General features: G+C 48.9%; 1 protein-coding gene across 4 annotated transcripts in view; it reads left to right on the top strand.

Annotated features, from left to right (window-relative positions):
• Positions 1-24,473, top strand: part of SBNO1 (strawberry notch homolog 1) — a 2,127,865-nt gene that overhangs the window by 1,775,717 nt on the left and 327,675 nt on the right. The window lies entirely within an intron of this gene.

Here is a 24,473-nt window from a genome sequence, read left to right as displayed (position 1 = left end):
GCAAGACAGCCGTGGTATCCACATCTGCACAGACTGGCAATGTGCAAACCCATCAAACTCCCGTGCCAGTACAACCTACTCACCCCGCACGGAGGACTAACAGTGCACCCACAACCACACGCTATGAACTTGGCAGCATGGCTCCTGAAGTCATAGAGTTCGGACATCTCAATCTACCACAGAGATGTATGAATATCTTGAAAGAGTCAAGAAAACCGAACACGAGGCACTGTTACTATGATAAATGGAAACGATTCGTAATTTAGTGCCAGAATCAGCAAATCAACCCCGTTGATTGTACTCTTTCTGATATTTTAACCTGCATGCTCCCCTTACTGGATGCAGGGTTAGTGTTTAACTTGCTAAAGGTACAGCTGGCGGATTTGTCAGCCTACAGCAGTTCCCATAACAAGGTCTCATGGTGGAAGGTACCAGTCGTCAAAGCATTTATGGAAGGGGTAAAGAGACTCCACTCTGCAATTTCTAACCCACTGCCAGGTTGGGACCTTATTGTGGTACTCGCTAAGCTCATGGGACCACCCTTTGAGCCTATGCAAAAGTCTAGTCTCAAACACTTATAAAACGGCCTTCTTAGTAGCCATCACTTCCATAAGAAGGGACAGTGAAATCCAAGCTCTGTCAGTGCAGGATCCTTTCTTTACTATACATAAGGACAAACTGGTTTTACGGACTCACCCTAGGTTCTCATCTAAGTTCATTTCCAAATTCCGTGTTAACCAGTCTATTGAGCTACCGGCTTTCTTCCAGGAACCCAAAAGACCAGACTGCTATGAAAAACAGATCAACTGTTTGTCTCCATAGCGCCAGGCAGAGAAGGAAATCGCATCTCTAAGAATGTCATCTCTAGGTGTATAGTCGGATGTATCCAACTGTGCTATTCCCTTTCATATAAAACACTGCCTTTTACGTCAAGGGCCCACTCCACAAGAGGTACTGGAGCCACTCTGGCCTTCATTGCAAATGTCCCCTTAGACAGTATTTTCAAAGCAGCTACATGGAGGTCAATACATACTTTCACTCAGCACTACTGCATTGACGCTCATTCCAAGTCAGATACACAAGTGGGACAAGCGGTTCTAAGACATTTATTTGCTCATGAACCTTCTCACATCCCACCTCCTACTTCCACTGTTCGCTAATCTATGCACAGCATGGGATCCAAGCAGATTCCACAAGCCTCAGAAGGGATACATTACTCACTGTAATCGTATTTCTGATGCTTAGATCAGCTTAGATTCACTTGCGACCCACCCTTCCTCCCCTCGGAGAAAAGGCGCATGGATGCTTATGAGCTTGTCTGATACGTATCTGCTTGGATACAACTGTACTCACGCTATACCTCATGTCAGAAAAATAACAATCTGAGGGACCTCGACGCGTGAGGGATCATCTGTACAGTGGACGTCACACTAGGGATAGTATTACTGGCACGCCCTGTCAACGTCCCTTTTTGGGTTTCAAAACAACAACTGTAATACTCCGCAGCTTCCACTAGATGTTGGCCTATGCATAGCATGTGAATCTAAGCAGATACAAGCATCAGAAATACGATTATGGTGAGTAATGTATCCCATACATTCACATCCCGTCCCCTCTCCTCCATCCATGCAGGCGTCCCCCCAACATGGTGATGGTACTGGAACCTTTGGCTGTGAAAGATTGAGCTTCCCCTTTAAATTTAGTCCAGCGCTCAGAGCACTGCTCAAGGCCCCGCCCTCCAGCCCCTCACCTCGGTCCTTTTCTCCGCATGGATGGTGTCGTACCTGGCAACTAAGCAGAGACTTTTACATTTTCCGCTTGTTGACTATTTTGTTTCAATTTTCAGTGTACATCACCTCCCTTTGGTGCCTCACCTCCCCCAGCGCATGTCAGCTGCAGGAGGATTCACGAGTTGTGCATCCTGTGAATGCTTGTTCCTGGCCTCTGACCCCCATGCGTTCTGCCTTGAGTGCCTGGGGCCCAACCACCGCTGGGACACGTGCGCTGTTTCGCAGCGCTCTGTCACTGGGCATTGGAGAATTGTTTATCGCGCTGGAGGGAGATCTGCCACGCTTCACCTGCAGGTCATCTTAAAGAGTTTGTCTCCAGGACCCCACGTCAAGACAAGGTAGACCCTTTTTTAATACATCTCCCCAACGCAGAGACTCCTTCCTGGGGGCTTGCACAGTGAAGGGTACCTTGGATTCTGGTTCTGGCAGACCCGAGCCCACCAAGGCTACTGGCTCCCAATCCGAGGGGCTCAGGAGCTCTACCGGGCGGTCCATAGAGGGGCAATCAAGTTCATCCTCCTTGTCAGCCCCAGAGGGCAAAAGATCATCTTGTTCTACCTCCAAGAGTTAGTCCTTAGCATGATCCAGCACGACTACAAGCTCTGTTGCTGAGGGCGCACAGCCTACTGGAGCCACCTCAGAGGTCGTGAGTCAAGGCGATTCGACTACCGGCCAGCAGGCCAAGGGCTCAAGGCCTACCGGAGCTATATCTGAGGTTGACGCTTCGGTTTCAGGTTTGAGGGCCAAGGTGTGTCCTCCCATGTCTGAGCCAGCACTGGGCATTTGTGCCCTCTCGCCCATGCCTTGTCGCAAGGACCTGGGATGGAATTTACGTGTTTCTTGAAGATGAAGGTTCCGCGTTGAAAGCCATACATTGCATCCTACCTGATAGTGGACTTGCTCTTCTTTTCTTGTCTGCATAGCGCTTATACGTTTGCTTTGCTGTGGTCAGGTTTTGTTGTATTGTCTGCCAGATGCCTTCCAGCTGCTTTCTCCATATCCATGCTGCTGGAACTCTAGGTACATCCGGTTGTGGTACTGGCTGAAAGCGTGGCTGGTACCCATGGGAGCAGAAGAACAGTGTCGGCTTAGTTGACGAATGAACTGCATTATTGTATGCTAGCTCCGCTAGCCAGATGACTTCTGCCCAGGTGCTGTCCTTGCCTTGGATCATGCAACGTAGATACTGTTCCAATGATTGGTTAAATCGTTCTGTTTGTCCATCTGTTTCTGGATGGTAACTGGTGGACAAACGTATCTCTAGTCCTACTGATCTGCAAAAAGCTTGCCAGAATAGTGAGGTAAACTGTGGGCCTCTATCTGAGACGATGCAATAGGGGATTCCATGCAGTCGAACTACGTTTTGTAAGAATAAGTCAACCAGCGTATTGGCCGAAGGGGTACCTTTACATGGCACAAAATGAGCCATCTTGGTTAGTGTTAGGCAGAGTGGCATGCAGTACCCTCTGGGACCACTACATACAGTTAGGACTACAGGTGTTAGCCAAACCAACCTTTGGTATAAGTCTGTACCACACAGTTTTTGGTAGCGAGCTGAGCAGCCAGGCTTATCTCCAGAGTGAATGTGGGCAGTACAAGTAATTACACAGAAGACTTTCAATTACAGTGGTTCAAGTAGACACTTATACTTAAGGTTTCCTGGTAAAAACACTTAATAATTTATTACGCAATCATTTAGAAAACATTTCACTAGAAGAGGCAACTTATCCCAATAAACTTCAATACAAAACTCTAAGATTTTTAGACCGTTTGAGCTCCCCTGAAATAGGAGCCAAATGGCAGTTCAGTTACTTATAAGTGAGCAAAAGGGACAAGGTAAGTAGAATAGTTCAAATATACTTATTAGACAGTGCAAATAGTTTCAGTTCACCAAAAGAGTTTGATTCAAGTCAATAGGCCAGGCCAGGTCAAAGTCAATGGGCTAGTGTTCTGGATAGGAAAGAGCAGTTCTGGTATGAAATGGTAAAGTCTTTGCAGAAGTTCTCAGAAGTAGTTTAGGCGAAAAAGAATCATATGTCGGGTCACAAGCCGATAAGGCCTACAAGTTTCACAAACTTTCACCGCGACAGTGGCGTTCTCTCAATCGGTTTGGCACAGTACGTTAGTATGTAGAATCAAATGCAGCTGAAGTCGTTGGTTCCTGGCAGTTCCTGCAGATCTCACTGTTCCTGAGCCTCAGTCATGGGGACAAGAGGGAGGACGTCGGGAGACTCTTGCACTGCACGGGATTGTTGAAAAAGCAAACAAGATGAAGTCACTTCAGTTCCAGTAGCTGTAGATTCAAGCACACAAGCTGGTTTCCCTCTCCCTGGTTAATCCTAACCAGCCTTGAGAATGGTATCCAGGTGGCTTACGGTCCCACCAACTCAAAGGAAGTTGTCCTTAAAGGGGCTTATCTGTCGAGACGAACTTGGCATTTCAGACCTGCAGCAGGGCTTCACCGGGCAAACCAACAGTCCAGGAGTTGCAGCAGCCATCCTCTTTCAGCTCTTCTTCGGTTCTTTCGTTCCAGTGGTCGACTCTGCTTTCCAGTCCAAGAGACTCGCCTTTTAAACCATTCTCTCCCTTTCTTTCCAGCCTAGCTGTTACTCACCCAGCAGGGTGGCTCTCCTTGCCGGACTGTCAGCCAACTAATCAGGCCACAGTGCATTTGGCTCCTAGGAGACGAACAGGGAGTTACGGGCACCTCCCTCACTTCCTGCCCACCCCAGACACTCAGGCGCCAGAGGCGGTCTTTCACATGAACAAAGGGACCAAATCTGGTTTGGCGCGCAGAGACAAACTCTAGAAGGACCTTTCCAAACAGAAACGGTGAAAAAAGAAGTGCAGGACCTGTTTAAACAAAAGGGCTTAAGGCGCCATCTTGAAAAACATGGCTCCCGTGATTTTTAGCTACCAGTGTTTGCGGTCGGGAAAAATCATGGTAGTTCCTTGTAAAACCACTGCCACCAGGGTTTTCAATAGGAAAGGGTAGCATTTGACTGCTACATGAGTATTTAGACACACAGGATACTAAATAACCCCTCCAGCACTCCATTGTAAGATGGTGTGTGCTGGGTCTAGGAATTTGGAAAGTCAATTTCACTTCACATTCTCTGGGAAACAGTAGTTTATCCCAGAGAAGGTATTGAAACCTTTGGGAAGTCTAAAAGACATCCCTGTGTCACTGCACTGAGGGTGCTGTGTAACACACATGAAAAGATGATACCTGTGGAGTTATCTAAAACTTCATGAACAAAGAACACAAGTGTAAAACACATACCAAAACTACATGTTTTTTATTTATTATTTATTATTTATTTTTTGGACTGGGAAAAAAAGGCTCACACTCTTTCAGGGAAAAAAAATCAAGTCCTCAAAATCCAGCAAAGTTGCTGGGTGTCTCTAAGGTGAAGGGAATTAGCACATTTATGAGAATTCTCCCTAACAGTTAGATGGTCTATGATAACCAAAATGGACGTGAAACCTTGACTCTTGGGCAGCTCAACGATTAAATCCAACGACACTGTATGCCGAGGTGTTGGAAGTGGTTGTAGTTGACCAGCTGGTTTTTGTATGTTCGCTTTTATTTCTTAAACAGTTTTCACAATTGGTTATATAGTGATGAATGTCTTTCCTCATATGAGGCCACCAAAAATGTCTATTAAGCAATTCCATAGTCTTGGTTGTACCGGGATGACCTACAAATGGTGAGTCATGACACAAGTTAATTGCTTGTTGTCTGATTTGTGTTGTAGGTAGATATAGAGTAGCCTTGTAGAATGGTAGCCCGTCCTTTACTGTCTGTCCTTGTTCTGTGAACTCCAACGTACTAGGTTGTGGGCTGACATGGCTTTTCTAATGTTCTCAAACATGGTATCCACTATAACGTTTCCTGCGATGCGGCTTGGATCTACTATGGGCTTGGGTTCTTCCATAGTTCTTGGTTGGTTGGTGCTGGGTTCTGAATACCATGATGGGATGTCCGCTTTTCCGTTTTCCATGCCAGGACAGTAAGTTATAACAAAATCAAACTCCGAGAAGTACATGGCCCACTGCAGCTGTCTGGGACTAAGCGCCTTGGCTGACTTCAGAAACTGTAAATTGCGATGGTCAATGTATATTTTGATAGTATGCCAGGCTCCCATAAGATAATGGTGCCATTCACCGAAGGCTGCCTAATCGCCAATAATTCCCTGACGGCTATTACGTAATTTTTCTCTGCTGGTAACGATGTTCGGGAATAGTAGGCAACTGGGTGCAATTGTCAGTTTTTGTCGCGTTGAGATAAAATGGTGCCAATGGCATAGCTGGAGGTGTCTGCCTCTACTAGGTATGGTTTAGCCGGATCTGGATGCATCAGTACTGGAGCGGTGGTAAGGTTGTCTTTAGTGCCTGAAATCCTGCCTCTGCCTCTGCGTTCCATTGGAATGGTACTGCTTTTCGTAGAAGTCGGGTGATAGGCTGGACCTTCTTGGCGAAGCCCTCAATAAAACGGCGATAAAAATGTGCAAACCCTAGTACCGCTTGGAAGTCTTTCACAGAGGTTGGAGATGGCCACTCGACTACGGCCTGCACCTTTTTCTTGTCCATGGTGACACCTTGAGGTGACAGGATGAATCCTAGAAACTCTACTGTTGCTTGATGGAATTTGCATTTTTCTAGTTTTGTATAAAGTTGGTGTTCTTAGCCTTAGTAGTACTGCCTTCAAGTGGCCACAGTGTCCTTCAATGCTTTGTGAGTAGATTAGAATGTCGTCGATGTATACGACTGCAAATACATCCAGATAGCCTCGCAGTACCTCGTCCAGAAAGTGTTGAAAGGCGGCTGGCGCGTTACAAAGTCCTAAGGGCGTGACTTGGTACTCCTATAGCCCGAACTTAGTTTGAAAGGCTCTCTTCCACTCGTCACCTTGCCTCACGCGCACTAGATGGTATGCCCCACGTAGGTCGAGTTTCGTATAGATCGTTGACCCGCGTACCTGGTCTAACAACACAGGTATCAGAGGAAGGGGATAGCGGTTTTTGATTTTGATCCGATTGATAGCTCTATAGTCTATACAAGTTCTTAGGTCTCCTGTTTTCTTGGGTACAAAAAATAATGGCGAAGAGACGTGGGACGTGGAGTGTCTAATGGAGCCATTTGCCAGGTTCGTCTCAATGTACTCCTTTAGGTGTTTATTCTCTGCTTCAGTGAGGGCATACATTCTGCTGCAGGGTAACAGAGCGCAAGCCTCTAAATCTATTCTGCCGTTGAACGACTGGTGTGGGGGTAGAGTCTCTGCTGCCGCCTTGCTAAAGACATCCCTGTATTCTTCATACTCTTCAGGCAATACTACTTCCGTGCTTCCAATGAAATGTGTTATACTTCCTGGTATTCCACAGTTTGTACAGCAATAAACCGATTGGAATTGAAGCATACCCGTAGCCCAGTCCACGGTGGGGTTACGGAGCCTCAGCCATGTTAAACCCAGGATGAACCTGAACTGCGGGGCAGCAATAACGTCAAACTATTCGGTTTCTTGATGAGTCTTCCCACACTCCAAACGTAGGGGCTGAGTCTGTTGCGTAATGGGTTCTGAGGTCAGCGGTGAACCATCCACCGACTTGACTTCCTCAGTTTGTGCTTTATCCCTCAGTGGGAGACACAACCTTTGTGCCAACTGTTCATCAACAAAATTACCTGTAGCACCCGAGTCTATCATCAAAGACACGGGTATACATTTCTCCTGCCAACTTAAGTGGCCTATGAGCATCACATGGGCTGCCTGACTATGATGAGTATTTGCTAACATCATCAGGGTGTCTTGCGATCCGCTCGCCTGGGCCACTTGTAGGATGACGATCCTGATTTTGTCAAAATTTCAGAATCTTTAGAGAATATAACAATTTTCATTGAAATGTTACCATCTTCCACTACTCCATTTTTGGCACCAAACTCATGCATTTTGCTTGAGCATAAGCGTAATTCATTCAATCATCTTGTACGAACATGTTTTTACTTATACAAACATGTTTTAATTTTATTTTTCTTGTCAAGTTAATATGGCATCACAGACTCTTTTAGCTACCACGCTGCTGTTTTCCCTATAATTAATTTATTCTAGCATCTTGTAATAACATGTCTCTCATTATCTTTGACATACATGTTTTGAATTTTCTGGACATCCTAATCCGGTATTACGGTCTCTTCCAGTCACCGTGCATGAGCGTTGTGACGACCATCATTTTGACGTGATCACGTCTTGTTTATAATTGTTTTATCAATGCCGCCCAGCATCACGCATGCGCATCGTGACGTCAGAGGCTTCTGACGCGATCAGGCAATGACGCGCATTTGTCATTACTATGACGTTATATAAAGTAAACACCGGTTAGCTACATGTTCTCTTGCAGAAGTGTCAGCTCCTGTAAGTCTTTGTGAGTTCTACACAGCGGTTTTTGAACAAGTAAGTCTTCACTTGACAAACTACCACTTAGTCACCTGCCCGACTTGTGGCACCGTGATATTTAGGACCTTTGTGTTCTTCCTTCCTTCCTAGCCGGCCAGCTTGGGTTGGGATACAGACCGCAGGTCTAGCTTGATTGAATATTCCATCATCACTCTATGGAACCACAACAATGTCCTGAGTGTCATCACAACGCATTTCGAACTCTGAATACTAAGGTCAGCATTAGCTCATCTTACGTTATTTTTATCGTATACGATCTAAGACATTTTACATTACTATCACTTATCATTTCTACAGGAAGCCACCTGTTTCCTTTGGTGAACTCGGCCTTCTCTACATACGCCCAAAGACGATAAACGTCTCCTTTGAATCTATTATTCCTATTGAAATATTATACTGTGAACACAAGGTCAGCATACTTCATTTCCTTTTTCTTTATCTTGAGTTTTATGCTAAAACCCGCCTATTAGCATATAGGGTGTACTCTAAAGTCTAAGAAATGGTGTTCTTATTCCATAGGCAGTTCTTAAATGAAAGACTGTCGTGCAATTAATGTATATACTAATAGGATGATGTCAAAGAAACAGAAGATCACACTCAGTGACCACATTGCATTTCAAATTGTTTGGTAAAGAGGTCTCTTAGCAAATAGCTTTGTTTTGTAACATGCAGGTTTTGTCGCATAGTAGAATGTATTATGATATTCTATTCACTTGATTAATGCGTTTTCTTCAATTTGTTTATTTTTGTAGAAACTGTGCGATTATCTATTTTTGCCCCTGATGAAGAGTGAATTCTCGAAAAACGCGTTGGGCCATCAAATTATTAAACTCAAGTTCTTGTGTTAAATCTGAAGATTGTCATTCATTAATGTTTTTGTATGAACAATTTGGTTTTTACCTACTATATGTTAACATGGTACAGAATAATGAAATCCAAATAACTACGTATGGTGACTTTTTGGACAATATTAGTATTGGCTTTTTCAGCTCACCTGGCTCGTTATGGTTACAGGTGCATATTTGCTCCATGTATTTTACTGCCCTCAGGGCTTACAAGAATTCCCCTGACTCATGTTTTCGATGTCCAGCCCAGTGGTTCAGGCCCACCTTAAGGGGTTGTCAATAATGTTTCCTCCAGTGCACAGGCCACATCCGTTCTGGGATCTCAATGTGGTTCTGGTGGCTCTGTAATGCAAGCCTTTCGAATCGATGGCATCTGGAGAAATCCGCTTGGTGACGCTAAAGACCGTTTTATTGGTGTCTTGCACCTCTGCCCGCAGGGTTAGTGAGCTGCAGGCATTGTCATTGTGCGAGCCAATTACTGCGTTTCATTTGAATCAAGAGATGTGCCTGCTGTTGTTCTACCCGAACCCACAGTCTGAAGCAGAGTGGGCCCTGCATTCCTTGGAACTCAGGAGCGTCCTCATGTTCTATCTATCCCAGACTAAATCCTTCAGGAGGTTCGAGGCATTGTTTGTTGCTTTTGTGGGCTCCTCTTCCGGCTCTCGGGCTGCCATCACCCGTTGATGGTTCAGGCCATTTCCGAGGCTTACACAGCCATGGGCAAACCTGTTCCTGTGGGGATTCCTGACCATGCGGTCAGAACTAAGGCCATGGACGTCGCATTTCAGAGACATGCTTCTTGGGATGTCGTCAGCAAGGCGGCTACTTGGGCCACTCTGTTGGCCTTCTGTAGGCACTATTCCCTTTTCCCTCTAGCTCCAGCCACGAAGCAGAGTTTAGGCAGGCGTTTCTGAAGAACATTTTTGCTTCATCCTAGATATGAGGCAGATTGTCACAGCAACACCCTATGTTCTTGTTCAGTGGAATCACCCACAAGGATGGAGGAAAAGGGATGGGACGTACGAGTAATTAAAGTTACTCACTGTAGTGACTAGAGTACTCATAGTCCCTAGTCCCCTTTCCCCCATATGTCCCACCCACCTTCCCCCGCTAATATGCCAAGGGCTAAAATGTACTAAGAGTGGCCAGGTATTCAAGTGCCTGATGTGTTAAAAAGATTGCGGTGAGGCACAGAAGGACAGGGCCTTAGCAGGGTGTTGCCATGCCCGAGGCAGCACGCTATACTAAATTTAAAGGGGAAGCTCAATTCTTCTCTGCCAAAGGTTCCAGTACCATCCCCATGTTGGGACGCCCACAAAGATGGGGGGGATAGGGGACTAAAGACTGAGTATTCTAGTCACTACAGTGAGTAACTTAATTTTCTAGACAAATGCTTCTCCATTCCTCCACTTTGAAGGTAAGAAAAACATCTGCCACTCCTCCTACAAGAGGTTAAGTCCCTGCTACAAAAGGTGTCATAGAAGCTGTTCCATTGCACCGCTGGTGGTCCGGAGTGTACGCCAGATACTTTCTGGTGAGACAATGGGCTGGTGGATGGAGACACATCCTAGACCTCAGGGTTCTGAACAAGTTTGTAAAATCGCAAAACTTCTTCATGGTCACGCTTTAGCACATGCTGGAACAGGTGGATTTCCTCTCTTTCCCGGACTTGGAGGATGGATATTTCCACATCCATCGGAAACACAGCATTTCCTTCACGTTATGGTGCAGGGGAACCTCTTCCAATTCAAGGCCCTGCAGTTCTCCAGCATGGGGTCTGGCATGGATTCACATGCTCATGAATATTCCCCGTCGTCAGGCTGGGAATCCTCGGTAAAGAAAAAAAAAACAGTATCAGTTTCGTTTCTGATCTGTCTTTCGTAGTAATAACCAATCACTGGTCTCTGCGTCATACTGACCACAGCCAATGACTGCCCTCTACCTAAGCCCCGCCTCTGGCAGCCATCTTCAGATTTTTACCGCACGTTCATGTGTTGGGATCCTCGTGCTATTGCTCTCGAGCGTTAGTGCTATTTTTTCACGTTTTTTCTCAAAAACTTAGTTTTTTTCGGTCAAAAGAGCCTCAAGCTCCACCGACTCTCCATCCGATCAACGGGGACCCGTGTCGGATTCGTCTGCGCCCCTCAAGGGTGAAGATTTCGTCGAGCTACGCTTTTGGAGGACTCCAGAAGTTTCTCAGGCCCGGACATGGCCCAGGAGAAGGGAAGCTCGACGCCCGGAAAGCTGTTCAGGGTCTGCCCTGGATGCCAGCTGCAGAACGTCTTTAAGGAGGACGAACACTCCTTTTGTCTCTACTGCTTACATGAGGACAAGACGCACGTGGAGAAGGACTGTGCGTTTTGCGGCAATATGTCGGAGCGGACCATGAAGGACCGCTATCAACGTCTCGCCAACTGGCTGGAAGGGAAGAGCCCGTCAGGCGAGAAGAAGAGGAAGAAATCCGAGCAGTCTTCTAAGACCTTTGAGGACGCCCCGGCGACAGGGGTCCAATACAAGGCCAAGCACCGCGAGTCCGCTGGCACCGGGAGCGCCGAACGGTCGGGCTCTACGGGCGCCAGGCAGGGCGCACCCTCCCCGGCACCTTCAGCCACGAGCCAACGCTCTGGGTCGGGTAAGAGGAAGGGCGAGCACCCGGCGAGGCTCCTGGAGAGGCCCCGGTCGAGCTTGAAGGCCCCATCGGAGGGGGAACGAGGCAGTGTCCCCCCCCCTTCAAGGATAAGGCGGTGAGCTCACCTAAGGTGGTGAAGGCCTTAATCCATCCGGCCAAGCCCTCTATCGAAACTGTCGCGGCGGCCCTGGCTCAGCCTGTGGAGGCTACACCAGTGGTGGCGACCTCGGGGCTCAGAGTCTCCCTGCCACCTCGGAGGGAGTCCTCTTTTGTGCCCATCGATAGGACCCCCGTGAAATCCCCGGCGGGGAAGAAAAAGGGGGGGCAGGGCGTCGTCGTAGATTCGGCTTCAACCTCGGAGGAAGAGCTGATCGAGGTCTTAAGCCACGGCCTTGGCGTGGAAGAAGACCGGCCCGTCGGGCCCTGATCGCCCGTCTGATTCCCCTCTGCCAGCGCCGCAAGACAACTCGGCGGCCATTTTGTTGGCTATACTGTCCTTATGCTCAGAGATAAGGACGAGACTGCCGTTGCCGACGGAGGAACCTCTCCCGTCGGGGGATCCTGAACCGGGACTTTCTGGTGTTCCCCCGCCCAAGAAAAGGATTCACCCTCCTCCTCCTTTTCAGCCGTCGCGCCCCATCCAGCCCTCCTCCCCGTCCACCCGAGGGGATGATACGGGGACGGACACGGCAGCGACGGGTACGGACGACGAGGTATACGACGAGGATCTACCGTCGTCACCTCCCACCAGGGCTTCTCCGCCCGACGAGATTGGATCGTTCCACTCCATGATCGCCAGGGCATCCGAGCTTTTCCAACTCTGCCCTGAGGAGAAGAAAAAGGAAGGATTCCTTTATCAACGGCGCGAGGCCAAGAGGAAGACGGTCCTCGCGGTCCCTCTACTGGACGACATTTGGGATGAGGGCCTCGCCCTCCTCAAGAACCCTTCCACGACGCCAGCTAGAAGAGACCGGTACGAGAAGAAGTACCGGGTCCCGGATGCGGCCCCCCTGTGCCTCCGGGCGCAGCCTACCCCAGACTCCGTCGTCTCCGCGGCGGCCTAGAAGAAAGCGGGGGGGGGTGCGGCCTCCACATCGACTTCCCCACCGGACGGCGAGGGAAAGAAATTGGACGCTATGGGACGCAGGGTGATCTCGTCTGCAGCGACGACGATTAAAGCGGGCAACGCCTTGGCTATCGTGGCCCGCTACGACAGGGAGCTATGGTACAAACTGGCTCCCCTGCTGGACTTCCTACCGGACGACAAGAGGGCGGATGCCCTGGAGATCCTACAGGAAGGTGAGGTGGCGTCGGACCACGCCATCACTATTGCGACGGACATCGCCGACACTGGGTTTCGCCAGTTGGGCAACGGCGTGTGCCTTAGGCGGCGTGGATGGTTCAAGGCTATGGACTTCCGTCAAGACGTACAGACCAGAGTCCTGGACATGCCGTTCGATGGGAACAACCTGTTTGGGAAAACAGTGGACGATTCCCTTCAGGCCATTAAAGCGGACACTGAGACGGCCCGGGCCCTGGGGGTTCTGCAGCAACGATGGACGCCCTTTTGGAGCAGCGGAGGCAAGGGCGCCTCCAAAGGTTCCGGCGGCGGTTTCTCCACCTACCGTCAAGCGGCCCGCTCGTCGTCTCAGGAGGCCTACAGAGGACGAGGCAAGTCTGGCGGACCCCGCCGTCGTCGCCAAGGAGGTCAAGGCGGCAAAGCCTTGTCGAAACAGGATTGAACCGGCCGTGGGGTCGGGCCCCCACCAAAGCACCCCAGTGGGAGGCCGGCTGGCGAGCTTCGTCAGCGTGTGGGAGTCCATCTCCACCGACCGTTGGGTGCTGGACGCCTTAGCCCGGGGCCACGCGCTCGAGTTTCAAAGAAGGTGCCCGCGCGTCCCCCCCGTGGCCAGGAAAGAGCTTCACGTCCCTCAGCTTCTCCTGGAGGTAAGGGCGATGCTCAGGAAGGGCGCCATCGAACTCGTCCCAAAGAGGCTTCGGGGCTCCGGAGTTTACTCGAGATACTTCCTCGTGAAGAAGAAGATGGAAGGATGGCGCCCCATCCTAGACCTGCGACGTCTGAACAAGTTCATCAAGGCGCAGAAGTTCCGGATGGTCACCCTCCAGCACGTCCTGGGTCAGCTGGAGGAAGGAGACTTCCTGTCGTCGTTGGATTTGGAGGATGCCTACTTCCATATTCCCATCCTAAAGGGGCACCGAAAAATCCTCAGGTTTGTGGTCCAAGGGCGTCACTACCAGTTCAAAGCCCTCCCCTTCGGACTACGGTCGGCACCCAGGGTATTCACCAAGTGCCTTGCACCGGTGGTGCGAGCAGCTGCGCCGTGAGGGGATCCACGTCTACCCCTACCTGGACGACTGGCTCATCCGAGCCAAGACGAGAGTGCTCGCCGTGGAGCACACGGCAAGGACCGTCCAACTTCTCACGGACCTGGGATTCTCCGTGAACTACGCCAAGTCCCACCTGGTACCCGCGCAAAACGCACTGTTTCTGGGAGCGAAGCTCGACACAGTGTCCCTTCTGGCCTCCCCGTCGGAGGAAAGGACCAGGTCCATCCTGGGCAAGGTACAGCGGATGTTGGTTTCCGACGCGGCCAAGGTGAGGTCCATCAAGTCCCTCCTCGGAATGATGTCTTCTTGCATCTACCTCATTCCCATGTGCAGGCTCCGGATGCGCCCGTTGCAGGAGTTCCTGGACGGGCGGCTTCGAGGAGAGGATCACACTCGACGAGAGTTTCCGCCGAGCGGTCCGGTGGTGGGGCACCCGCGCGCATCTGACGGCGGGCATGGACTTCCAGACCCCAGACCACCAGGAGACAGTGACCACGGATGCCTCCCTGGAAGGGTGGGGAACGCACACCGAAAATCTGCACGCGAGAGGCCTTTGGCTCCTGACGGAGAAGTCCCTCCATATCAACGTCCTGGAGCTTCGTGCAGTGTTCTGGGCCCTCAGGTCCTTCCTTCCGTCCCTCAAGGGCAAGGTGGTGAGGATCTTCACCGACAACACCACCACCATGTTTTACATCAGGAAACAGGGCGGAACCAGGTCCCCGGCACTGTCCAAGGAGGTGCAGGACCTGTGGCGTTGGGCCGTCGCCCAAAGGATGTTTCTGGTGCCGTTTCATTTGGCAGGGATAAAAAACACCATCGCCGACTCACTCAGCAGGGAGCTGCGCTCGTGCCACGAGTGGGAACTACGGCAGGATCTAGTGGATCGCCTCTTCCGACGGTGGGGCACACCCCAGATCGACCTGTTCGCGACGGCGACGAACTCCAAGTGCCGGAGGTTCGCCAGCAGGTTTCCCCAGGCGAGGAGCATGGGCGATGCTTTCTCGTTCCCCTGGGAGGGCCTGTTCCTCTACGCATTCCCTCCTTTGCCACTGCTAATCCGGCTCGTCAACCAGCTCAAGAGGTCACGGTGCAGGATGATCCTCGTCGCACCTGCGTGGCCGAGGCAGATATGGTTCCCGGACCTTCTGGACTTGTCAGCGTCCCCGCCAATCAAGCTGCCGGTGGACGCGGATCTACTCTCCAGGGAAGGAGGCGCCATCCTCCACCACGACCCAAAATCGCTGAACTTGCAGGCCTGGCTCCTGCAGCGCTAGAGTTTGGAGGATACGACATACCGGCCGACTGCAGAGAGGTTCTTGCAAAGGCCAGGGCGTCCTCGACTCTTAAATGCTACGGACACAAATGGAAGAGGTTCTCTGTCTGGTGCCACGCACAGAAGATTAACCCTCTACGGATTACGGCTCCCCAGGTACTGCCGTACCTGCTGACGCTGGCCAAAGCTGGACTGGCACACGCGTCCATCAAGATTCATCTTGCTGCGATCTCCCGATACACCAGAACCACGGGGCGGACGTCCTTGTGGTCTCATCGTCTGGTGAAAGAGTTCATGAAGGGACTGTTCAGATCGTTCCCGCCGGTGAAGGCTCCGGCCCCGGCGTGGGAGCTCAACGTGGTGCTGACCAAGCTCATGGGACCTCCGTTCGAGCCTCTGCACTCGGCCCCGTTGAAGTTTCTGTCGTGGAAAACAGCGTTTCTTGTGGCCATCACCTCCGCACGACGGGTGGGAGAGATCCAGGCCCTTTCCTGCAAGGCCCCGTACTTGACTTTTCACGACACGAGGGTAGTGCTCAGGACGCACCCCTCCTTCATGCCCAAGGTACCGTCGGACTTCCATCTCAACGAACCCTTGGTGTTGCCTGTGTTCTTCCCGTCGCCTTCGTCGTCGGCTGAGCGGACTTTGCACTCGCTGGATGTGGCTAGAGCGCTGAAGTTCTACGCGGACCGCACGAAGTGTTTTCGGAAGACGTCACAACTCTTTGTGAACTTTGGACCTGTCAATCAGGGGAAGGCTCTCTCGAAGGCTTCCATTTCCAGATGGCTCTCCGGCTGTATCATGTACTGTCATCGGTTGGCAAACCGACCGCTGCCTGGCCGTCCGAGAGCCCATTACACCAGAGCGATCGCAGCTACCACGGCGTTCCTTTCTGGTGTGCCCCTGCTGGACATATGTAGGGCTGCTACGTGGAGGTCGACGCACACCTTCACGAAATTCTACTGCGTCGATCGGGATTCCAGGGAGGAGTCCAGGGTCGGCCAAGCAGTGCTGCGCAACCTGTTCGCCTGAGGTGAGCCTGGTGAGGAGGTAAGATGCTTAATGTTGAGTTTGATGTAATGCTTAATGTTGAGCCTTTGCCACCTCCCGTGGTTGTGCATGTGTGTACTGCTATGTATTCTTTATTCATGAGCATGTGAATCCATGCCAGACCCCATGCTGGAAAAGGAACAAGTTACTTACCTGTAACTGTTGTTCTCCAGCATGGGTCTGGCATGGATTCACATGCGAACCCTCCCGCCTACCCCTCTGCGGCTCTTCACTTGGTCATACTGCCACTTCACGTGCTTCCAAATCTGAAGATGGCTGCCAGAGGCGGGGCTTAGGTAGAGGGCAGTCATTGGCTGTGGTCAGTATGACGCAGAGACCAGTGATTGGTTATTACTACGAAAGACAGATCAGAAACGAAACTGATACTGTTTTTTTTTCTTTACCGAGGATTCCCAGCCTGACGACGGGGAATATTCATGAGCATGTGAATCCATGCCAGACCCATGCTGGAGAACAACAGTTACAGGTAAGTAATTTGTTCCTTCATAATTAAGTCGGCACCAAGGGTATTCATGAAGAGTCTACCACCAGTGACTGCCTATCTGCACCGCACATGTGTGTACGTTTACTCTTAACTGGATGACTGGCTAATCCGTGCACAGTCTCTCCCACTAGCCCTGCAACACACTGAGAAAACCATCCACTGCCTAACTTTGCTGGAGTTCGCCATAAACTTTCCAAAGTCATGCGTATCCCTATCTGATAAGACCCTGAACCTGGGCTCACAACTCAACACACTGCAGTGCCTAGTGGGATGAATCCTATGGAGTACTTAGAGAATCCCAGCCTAAAGTCTACTTCCAAGGGGCATGGGGAAGGCAGCTGCTACTAGATTCGAACGCTTGGGTTGGTATTAGCCGGGTGGATCACCTGGGAGGAGTAGGCCACCAAGGGAATAGGATGACTCTGTTGGGAGAGACGCATTATTCATCTTCGAAGGATGAGATTTCCATGATGCCGGAATACTGAATAGCTTCCTGTCATAGTAAGACTTCCCTTCCCAGAATTACCAACATTGTCAGTGGTAAAACCCCTTATGGTCAACATGGGAATGATGTATGTGGAGATTAGAGAACCAATGCCACTAGTTCCGATAGTTTTATAATTCCAACCTAAGGTGGCATTATAACTAAGAATCAACCGAAACCTCCCCTAAAAATCTATTCTATAGATCATTTAAACAGAGGGAATTAGATGAGGTTAAAATGAATCGAACATTGGGGATTTAAGTCCCAAAAACGCTCTAGTTAATGAGACAAGGAAGAGTACAACAGAAATACAGAACTGTAGGGACATTTAAATATTTAAAGCCCCTCCAGGTGCCGGCCATTACACCGCAACAGTGGGAGCAGCAGAAGGAAGAGGGCGCCAGGGCCGCTGCTGTGTTATCAGTGGGGCACAATACCAGAGGAGTCGGGAATTCGAAATGCAGAAATTGTGCAGCGGGAAGTGGTGCTGAGACTGTCTTTCCCGTGCTAGAGAGGAGCTCTCCTAATTCTGTGTCCTACTATGGTGGTTGGCGTTCACTGGAGTGTGCGAGGAGCAAAGCCGGCTCCATCTTCAGAAGGTGCAAGCAAAGGGAGTGAGACAGGAGCAGTCAGATGCCCAAGTCCCGACAAGAGAAGAAGTTGAAGCAGCAGTGAGTCGAACAGATGCGCAGGGAAAGATTGATGAGTTGGCCTTTGTTAGGTAACCCTGAAATACTCCGTAATAGAACGCTGACTGAATTAAAGCATTATTGACGTAACGCTTATATTGAGGGAGACTTGATGGAGAAACATTAAAACCACCATTACCAAAGTAAAGAGGGAACCATATTTGAACAAAACGAATATAATCTGGGAGATTACCAAAAAGGGAAGATGATACCCAGCATTGCTTAAGCCAAAGAAAGGCAATTATAAATGGGCTACAGCGTTCCTAAAAGGGTAAATGTGAAAAATAAACATTTCCAACAACTAACTGGTGTTGTAGAAGGAACCCAAAGGTGGCAGGAGAGAAGCCCTCCTTGTAGAAATCATCAAGGGGGAGAGAAATACAACCTGCATTGCATATGGCAAACAAATCAGTGAAAAAAACATGGCAAGGTGTATTGTACCCTTATGGTAGAAGTTGTGAACCCCAATAGTGTTGTTGAGTCACTTTTCTGAAGTTTGAAGCAAACCTCATCACAGAGTACTTGTAGTGTTATCCTAGCAGGAGAGTATACCAGAAAATGGACTATCATGGGGTTAGTCCTGGCAGGTTAGTGGACCATTAAGAAGATAATGAAAGTGCTGTAGTGTGGTAGAAGGTTGTGGTGGAAAGAAAGTGGCAAGACCTCTAATGTGTTGTAATGAACTGTGCAAAAAGCATCCTGACAAAAATGTATTCACGAAGAAGAATTATGAAAATAGTTGTCCTTCAAAGAAAATAAATTATATTGAATACTGACGAAGTGTGAAGACAAAGTCTTTTGGCTTATTGAGCAAGAGCTTGTGGAATCTTTGACAATCATTTTGAAGAGTGATCTATTTTTCTTTAGCAATAAGACAATTCAAGTGCCAAGTGAAAGACTTATGGAGTGAAACAAACTTTGTATTGTATTTGGAGCAGAACTTGGCTATTGAAAAGAACTTGCTTGATTTGGGCTTAGGTGTGGAAAATCCTGAATTACTCCTAGGGAAGAGGACCCGACCCTGGTTACAAGAATGCATGTCAACAAAGTTCATGTTTGAAAATAAATGTTATTTTGTTGAGTTTGAACGATCACATGATTCCTATATGATTTTGTTGTATGTAAAAGTGTGATGGATAGATACCTTTTGATATTAGAGTGATTTCTTTTAGTCTTAGTTTGACAGGTAGGGACATCCGTGTTAAGTTAGGGAAAGCAGGCATTTATCTCACCCATATTGTTTAATGCAATGGCTACCTGTGATAACTCGAACTACTTGTCCGTCTCGCATTTCTGACCCCTCACACTGGCTACACCTTCGTAGGAGAGGGTCAAGGCCATACTTTGCAAAATTCAGCAGCTGTCCTCCCTCCAACGGACAACAGTTTGCTCAATCAAGTCATAACTCAAGATGATATCCTCATGCATCCCTTTAGTACCTCTCTGCAGGTTGCGTATGAGACCTCTCCAGGAGTTCCTAGACACCAGGTGGAAACAGGTGTCTGGCTCCTGGAACAACAAGATCTTACTCAACCCAGCGTTTCGCCAGAAGCTACTACATATCAATGTTTTGGCATTCCGAGCTGTGTTCTGGGCTCTCAAGTCCTTCCAACCCCTGTTCCAAGGCACAGTGGTTCGCATTTTCATGGACAACACCACCACAAGGTTCTACATCAGGAAGCAGGGAGGGGCTTGCTGTTGTATTCTGTCAATGGAGGTGCAGATACTGTGGCACTGGGTGCTATCCAAAGGCATGTTCCTCATTCCCTTTCACCTTGCAGGGTACCACAACACTGTCACAGATTCCCTCAGCAGGGAACTGCGACCCTGTCACAAATGTGAACTCCATCAGGATCAAGTTTGTCTTTTCTCAAGGTGGGGTCGCCCACGGATCGACTTGTTCACCACAGCAGCCAACTCCAAGTGCAACCTGTTTGCCAGCAGGGGAGGAGTCTGGGGATCCCTTTCTCCGTGCCCTAGTAGGGGCATTTCCTATACGTATTCCCTCCAAATCTTCTACTAGTAATTGATCCACTCAAGCAGAGCCAGTGCAAGAGGATCTTCGCAAAAAGAAAGGGTCTGATACAGGTGGATGTTCCCCTTCGGGCCAGTGTTTGCCTGGAAAGATTGAGAAACAAGATGCACAACCTCTGAAGAGGCAGCTCAGATACTAGGCCTGCAATTAGGAAGCAAGCATAGTTATATGAGTGACAAGAATTGGTCTAGCGTCCCTCCACGCCGACCACCATGCGGTCTGCCGAATTCCATAGGGCGATGAAGTCCACAGCCATGACGCTCTCAATTGTCGGAAAGCCTGATTGGGACAACACAGTGAGAGGTTTATGTCTGAGGTGGCAATGTTTTTCTCCTGGGGATATCGACTTGAGGGCCTCAGTTCTACCTAATGACAAGGTGTCCAGAAAAGATGGATTGGGTAGAATGCCTCAATTTATCACCTCTGATTCAGTGTGGTGGTGTTGGGATGGGAAACTGGGGAAGGGGTATGTATGCGTGGGGGAATATTTCCACAGTCCCATCACATGGTCACGTCGAGGGGGGGGGGGTTTCGGGGACGAGCAGGGTTTTGGATCTCAATTGAACTTACAGCTTCATCATTGAAAGGCAACAGTCTTCACAGTCATGATATATAATGTGAGGGTCCCTAACTCCCCTCAAAAGAGGTAGCCAGTTCTTAGCGCTCTCCCACTTACAACTCGATGTAGCATGCCTGCAAGAAACACACTTAGTAGGGAAAGACACTAGCTGACTCTGTACGAGAGACTTCCCACACCAATTCTTTACATGCACAAACAACAAGGGGGCTGGCATTCTATTGAACAAGTGAGTGCAATTCCATTTGGTAAAGACCAAATTGGATAAGTGAGGGGAGGTATCTCTTTGTAGAAGGATGGATTGAGATGATTTGATAGAATGCTTCACACAATAGCCTCGGTCTATGCACCAAACGGGCACCAAAATGAATTCTGCTGTGCATTGGTAAAAGAGCTAGGTGAGTTTGCATTTAGGGAGATACTGCTGGCAGGAGATCTTAACTTGACCATTGACCCCAATTGCGACCTCTCTAGAGTCACATACATGGGTGCAGCGCAATCATCCAAGGTCCTCATAAGAGGATTAGAGGAGGCTGGGCTAGTAGACTGTTGGAGACGCTTGAATACAACTGTGTGCAAATTCTCATTTTATTCACACATGCACATGGTGTATTCTAAGCTGCATTACATCATTGTGGGATCGAGCTCTGTAGCCAGGGTGAGAGCGGCAGAAATAGGCACCATCACATACTCAGACCATGTCCCAGTCATCATCACATGGGACTTGCAGCCGAGGGAACACAGATCCACCTACTGGAGGCTCAGCACCTCGCTACTTAACGACCCAGTGTGCAAACAAGAGATTAGCAAAGAGATTGTATATTTCTTCAAAAAGAATGCCCAGTGAGATACCAGAGAGGGGACAAGTTGGGAAGCATTTGAGACCTATATTAGGGGTGTGAAAGTTTCAAAAGGGGCAGGAATCCGTAGAGCGCGAGCACTTCAGCTTGAGAGCCTGCTAGCCCGGCTAAAAGAATTGGAAGGGCAGTTTAGGAAATCCTGTTAGCGAAAGATTAGAGAAAACTGAAAGCAATCAAGAGCCAGGTAAATTTGATTGAGGGAAACAAAGCAGAATTTGCCAGATTCAAAACTAAACAACTATATTATGAACAGGGAAATAAAGCAAACAAATTACTAGCTCAGAAGTTTAAGGCCCCGGTCCAATAAAAGGGTGGTGGAAGAAATTCAAGCTTCTGGCAGGACCTCTGTCTCTGCTGAACATGAGAAGCGCAAAGTATTTGATGACTTGTATATGTATATGTGAGTTGAACACATCTGACTCCCCTAAGCCTTAGCTGATTGAAGCTTTTTTGAGCAGATGCAGTCGACCGAAATTGACGGCGGAGCAGTGGGAGGGGTTGGAAGGGGATATAATAAAAGAAGAGATTCTAAAAGCCATTGGTTCCCTCAAAACACGAAAAGCCCTGGGGCTAGATGGGTTTGCACCACAATTTTATAGAGTTTTTAACATGTAAGGTTCTAGGACTACTTAACGCATTATTCATGTCATGGTTCGCACTAAAGGCTCCATGGATCTGATGGGTCCCCCCCCCCAGTCATTGACTCCCATAAGGGCTTTTCAAGCCCCCAGAGCCTCTTGGACTAAGCCCTGGCGCTGTTGGTGCCAAGCTTATAACATGGGATAAATCATGTTGAACTACATGCCCAGTCTAGTCAGGCTGAGCCTTTCTGTTTCCTCAGGGTGTGGCTGAGGGACTATTTTATTCAAGGAACAGGGTTTGGTAAAGGGACTACTTTACCTGGGACTACTTGCAAGGCTATTTAAGCCACGCCCTGTATACATAACACGCTTCGCGTTATTCCGCACTCCTGCAGCGTAACGCTCACCGTGTCTGTTCTGTTCCTGAACTTCTACAGCCACGCCCGTCCAGAACTTTATCCATCGGTACCTGGAAGGGAAAAAGACAGAGGAAAAACAAGTCAATACAACGGCTAAGCCTTACCTGCAGCATCCTTCCATCGGTTGCTTCTTCAGCCGCTCCCGGGCCTTCGCACCGGCTGAAGGGGACGGTCTTCGTTCTGGCTGTAAGAGTCTTCTAGGGTTCAGCATCCATCCGTAGCATCTTCGGAGCGGTTCTTCCATTCTTCATTCCAGCGCCGCCTCTGCAAAAGAAGAAGAGTGACAGGTTAGTCACGCACGAAAAAGAAAAACACTACTTCAGACTTACAGCGCTTCATTCTTGCGCTTCCACTCAGCTGTAGGACATCTGCTCAGCGTTCTAAGTCCATTTTAACCCTCATGCAAAGTCCATTCGAAGTCGCGCCTGAAAGTAAAGCAAAGACACTGATTAAAAGGAGTTGGGGCGAAATAAAGACTCAAAGACTTTATACCAAACAGTCATTGGCATAGAGACTTACCTGTTTGACCAAGCTCTCCAAGACTCGGCAATCACTCATCGGATCAGTGAAGTAACTCGACCCTGGAAAGTCTGTGTTATTCGTGCCCCTGCTAGATTGCAGGACGGAGAGCCTACCTTACAAAACTTCAATTTGAGAGCAGGGCATCAGGTGGTGGTGGTGGAGGTGGTGGGTCCAACTCAACTCCCTCCTCAGTCAGTAATACCTTATTTTGACCTTGCAGACCAAAGCCTCGGGAGGGTGATAACAAGGGAGAAGTCGCAGCGACATCACCAATCACGCAGCACCACGCCAGCGCAGACATCATTCGTGCAGCCACGTGTTACGCCCCTGTGGAGACCAGGTGAGCGTGACAATTCAATACAATTTGGAGAGAGGACCACATCTGAAAATCAATGGAAAGCAAGGGTCTCTGTGATATTGAAAGAGGACAAAGAACCAAGTCTATGCTTGTCATACAATCCTATAGGAGTACTAAATATCGACAGGAAACTGTATGCCAAGATCCTTTCGACCAGGCTTGACCCGGTCCTACTATGCTTGGTTGACGACAGACCAATCACTATTTTGTAACTGGGAGGAGGGTGGCAGACAACACTAGACTGGTCATAAACCTCATTGATATTGCGCATAAGAAAAAAGTCCCAGCCATGCTAGTAGCTTTAGATGCCGAAAAGGCATTCGACCGGGTAGAATGATGCCATCTGCGGGCGGTGCTACTTGAATTCAGCCTAGGTGAGCAATTCATAATGGTGGTCTTCGCCTTGTATAGCGTTCCAACGGGAAAGGTAGTGGTTAATGAACAACTCTCAGGGTTTTCAGGTTAGCAGGGGGACACTGCAGGGGTGCCCGCTTTCTTCCTTAATTTTTGCACTCTCAGTGAGGGATTGGCTATGAAGGGTTGGAACACAAAATAGTGCTGTATGCTGATGATATTCACTTAGCGTTTTCTAGGCCAGAAGAGTCGCTCCCACCGACACTTGAGCTCTTTAACTATAGAGCGATCTACGGGTATAAATTAAACCTTGATAAATGGGTATATCTCTCACGGCATGAGCAAGGGACTTATACGATGCTATCTATTTGCAGGCCATATGCGAAATTAAGGCCAACCTGTTAAAAATTGAGTTCACAAGCTATCACTGGTGGGCGGAGTTGCAGTAATAAAAATCACTATCCTGCCAAAACTCCTGTACTTAATCCAGACACTTCCCAAAGTGGTGCCCAGGAAGGTATTGGAGAAACTCCAGAGAGATACAGGTAAATTTGTGTGGAATAACCGACCTGCTAGAGTTGCAGCTATGACACTATAAAGGTCGAGACTGGAAGGGGGGCCAGCTCTCCTGAACCTTCAAAAATACTATCAAGCAAGACCATTGCAGATCTTGTGGGATGGGGTGGATCCACATTTGACAAA

The sequence above is a fragment of the Ambystoma mexicanum genome, chromosome 10, assembly GCF_040938575.1.
Source record: "Ambystoma mexicanum isolate Mex_15411 chromosome 10, UKY_AmexF1_1, whole genome shotgun sequence".
NCBI classification, from domain to species: domain Eukaryota; kingdom Metazoa; phylum Chordata; class Amphibia; order Caudata; family Ambystomatidae; genus Ambystoma; species Ambystoma mexicanum.
The sequence above is the reverse complement of the archived record's forward strand: the minus strand, read 5'-3'. Positions and strand labels throughout refer to the sequence as shown.